Source organism: Delphinapterus leucas, chromosome 1, assembly GCF_059928025.1.
Source record: "Delphinapterus leucas isolate spDelLeu-1000000601 "Yukka" chromosome 1, BTC_Dleu_Yukka2, whole genome shotgun sequence".
In the NCBI taxonomy this organism is placed as follows: domain Eukaryota; kingdom Metazoa; phylum Chordata; class Mammalia; order Artiodactyla; family Monodontidae; genus Delphinapterus; species Delphinapterus leucas.
Window position 1 is genome coordinate 174007966 of NC_143129.1, and position 4145 is coordinate 174012110.

Below are 4145 nucleotides of genomic sequence, written 5' to 3' on the forward strand. Positions count from 1 at the left end.
AATGAGTGTCCGTTATTGTTATTGTCATTAATAATAGCAATGGCCCAGGTGGCCCTCAGCCTTAAGGCTACTCTGTCCCTAGAGGCTCAGGGAGAGGTGCGTAGAGGCTGGGCTACCTTGCTTAGTCCAGAAGTCAGGGCTCAGCCCTTTACAGCAACCCTCACTGCCCCCTGCCTCAGTCTGCCCATCTTCAGAATGGGCTGTGGACATCCTCTCGGCTGGAGTATGGGTTAGGGAGGCCTAATGGAGAGCTGGAAGTGAGACCCTGTCTACAGCTGTGATCCCTGGGGAAGGAGAGCCTGTTTGGCAGCCCTGCTTAGGAAGCCCTTCCTCTCCTGCCTCCTGGGGAACCCAGGACCCCCTCCTCTGTGAAATCTGTCCCCCTTAATGTCCCCCAACTCTGAGAGTGACTTTTCCTCCCAAAGTTCACAAATCTCCCAACTTGGGGCCCTCCCTGACCTCAGACTCTTTTTCTCTTCCAGGAGGAGTGATGGGCAGAACCAGCGCTTCCCTCAGGCACTAGACCTGCCACGAGTGGACTTAGCTCCCTCCCAGACTGCTTCACTCCACCCTAAGGTAAGTGCCTGCCTCCCCACGGCCCCTGGTCTGGAGAGGCCCCCCCACCCCGACCCAGGGCCAAGAGATACCTAGGAATGACTGCTGTGCAGAAGTAAAATGTTTGGGTAGATGCTGCTTGGGGTTTAGCCCCCCCCCCACAAGGGTATACAACTCCTCACCCCTGGGTGGGCCTGGTACAGTCTCAGAAGTTGAACCAGGGTCTGTAGAACTGTTGGGGGCAAAACAACTGGGAATAAACTGGCCAAACAGCTATTCTTCCTTATATTCGTTATCAACATCACCATCAGTTTCCTCACCTGTAAATCAGGTGTAATGATAATACCCCACTTCCCAGGGCTACTGTGAGAGGTAGCCCTCTGAAGTGGGGTAAAGTGTGAAAAGTGATGATAGAACACTCTGTGTACAATATCTGGCACAGAGTAAGAGCCCTATACATGAGGCTATTCTTGTTGTTATCATCAAAATCAAATCTTTGCCCAGCACCTGACCTATGTCAACTTTGTGTTGGGCACTGAGGTGCCAGAAGTCAATCTGACACAGACCCTGCCCTCAGGGAGCCATAGTCCAGTTAGGAGATAAATAACTAAACAACTTATACAGGGTGTCAAATACCAGTAATAACCACTAGCATTTATTGAGATTTCCTATGTGCCAGGTGGGTACTTAATGCTTTACGTGCAGTATCTCATTTCATTCTCAAACTCTAACTACTATGTACTTATATTAGTACTCTTATTAGTCCCATTTTGCAGATGAGAAATCGAGGCTCAGAGCGGTTAGGTTACTTGCTCAAAGACACACAGGTAGGATGTGATGGGTCTAGGACCAGAACTCATGTTATCTGACCAGAGTGCCTAGTCTGGTGGCATCTCTAATGCAGAGGGTAATAAGCTCTCACTTTCGTAGTACACTTTTCAGTTTCTAAAGCACGTCCACAGATATCATGCCTCTTGGTCCTTCCATCAAACCTTGGTGGTAGGCATTCTCCAGATGAGGATCCAGATGCTCAGAGAGGGGAAGTGGTTTTCCCAAGGTCACACAGCCAGGAAATAGCAGAGGCAGGATCTGCCAAGCTCCTTTCCCAGTGCTCTGACCTGGAACAAGGGCCATATACTTCTTCTAGGCCAGGAGGGCACATGTCCAAGGAATGGTGTACTTTTGGATCACCACCTCCAAGGGGGTCCAAGTGCAGCGGGTCCTAGGGATCGTATCAAGGGGTTCTTGAGATCCTCTCCTGTTGTCTGTGCCTGGGCGATAGCCCAAGACTGGGCCATATGGATCCTGGGACCTGGCAGGTAGGGAGCGACTCCATGGCAGCTGGGCTCAGAAGTGAGTCTCCCAGTCCCTCTCCCCGTAAGCATCCAGTAGGAGGCCTGGGTTCACTTCCCCTTCCTGGGCCTCAGTGTTCCTGTTGGAAAAATGAGGGTTAGAAGAGCCCATCTCCCTGAGTCCTGCCTGCTTGGCCAGCCTGGGGCTGGCCTTCTCAGATTAGCTCTGAGCTACCTCCCCTCTGCCCAGTTTGGCTAGAAGCCTCCATTTGTGCCAATACAGCCCAGCCGGCTGCGGGCTCCAAACTGCCCCATCCCAACAGCCCGCCCCCACCCCAGAATCAAGACACAGTCTGTACATCGTACTCCTTTGACAGCAAAGGAAGCCAGGGCCCAGAGAGACTGGGTCCCCAGCAAACCAGTGGTGGGGCTGAGGGGTCCCAGGTCTGTGACACATTCTCCACTCCCCCTCCCCCAGCTCTGCACACATTTATAATGTTGATGGTGGAGCCAGTGTGAGGGGCAGTTGACCTCCCTGTGCCAGTGGGCAAATCCCTGCCCCTCTGTGGGCCTCAGTTTCTGATCTGGAATATAGAGGTGGCAGTTTCTTTTCTACCCACCTTGCCAGCTTGCAATTGGGGGATGACTGTGAAGGTAATTTTGGAAAGCTCAAATTAGGAAGCTGAACTATTATCAGGATCGTTACGTTCCCAGGGCAGGACAGACACCCAGAAAGGACATCCCCCTCTCACTGGGAAGCCGCATTTGTATAGACACTGAGCTATCCAAGACCCTCCTACCCTGCCCTGCTGTAGGATTTTTTCTGCTTGAGGATTTAGAAATCTGCACACATGTACATACACAGCCTACCCACACCTACATACATGGGTGCATTCACATGTCTGCAGATGTATTCAGAGACTCGCACGTGTACGCATGCATGTATATACAGATACACATGTACAAACACACAAATATGCACACCCAGGATGTCCCCATCTGATCTCAGTCACACACATCTACACAGCTGCATGCACACATGTGCACACCCTCCACTCCTGGCACACAGATGTCTCCGGTGATGCGAGCAGCTCTTGCCTCCTCCCAGTGTGGGAATGAATGTTTCTCTGGCTGCATTTCGATGGGTGCCCGGAAGCGCTCAGGCCTGGAAGTGCCTGCATGAATCAATATTTGCTGCTGTTAATTATTAAAAACAAAGCTACACTGCGTCTGGAATACACATCTCCAGAGTTCCCACCGGCTTCCTGGGCTCCAGCTTGACCCAGGGCCAGGTCTGGGGGAAAGGAAGGTGCGGTGCTTTCCTTCCAGGAGGCCTTGGCCCTGGAGATGGAGAGTGGTGGGTAGCTGCCAACAGCTCCTTCAGGAAGCTGAAGAGAGGTTGGGTACTGAGCTGGTGGGCAGCCCTGCCCCGCAGGGTCTGAAGCAGCTGGTGTTGTCTTGGCCACAGCTCAGGAAGCAATTGCTGCTTTCCCAGCATCTGTCTGGGGAGGGGATGCTGAGGCCCTGCCCCCCACTGTACAGTGGCAGACACAGTGCAGGATCAGCTGGAAGGGCTTTCAGAGGCCTTATATTTTACAGATGGGGAACCTGAGGCCTACAGAGGTGGCAGGGACTCACTCAGGTCTACTCAGCAAGTTGTAGCAAGGCCAGAGCTAGAACCTACATATGCTTAAGTCTTCTCCATGTGTGGGTCCTTGGCAGGCCCTGTTCCCTCCCTCTCCCAGGATCAGGGGCAGTTAGGGACAGGTATGGGCATGGGGCCTGGGGAAGGGAGGGTACAGGTCAGCCACTGGCAGGCATTAGAGGGGGGTGGAGGTGAGGAGGTGGGAGGGGAGAGAGGTCCAAGCCTTTCCCTGGATTCCTAGTTCTGCCTTTTCCAAGCTGTGTGATCTTCAGCATGATATTTTATCTCTTGGAATCAGTTTTCTCTTCTGTAAAATGGGGATGATACTCGTACCTCTTGAGTTGTGGGGCGAGGATAAGACTTGCAAAGGGTCCAACATTAAGTAGATGCTCAAGAAAAGCCCTCTGTCTCCAAGGTAACCGCCCTCAACCCCCGCCACTTCCTCCCCGACTTCAAAGCCCAGCCCAAGAAGCCCATCCCTGAGGCCTTAAGGCGTGGTACCCAGAGTTTGGGAAGGTAGAGGACGCATGCTATGGGTGCGCTGAATAGCCTCGGGGCCCAAGGGCCCGCGCCGAAAGCTCCCAACGCGCTGGCAAGAGCGCGCAGGCGCAGTGTCCGGGGCGGGGCCTCCTGTGTCCCCGCCCCGGATCCCC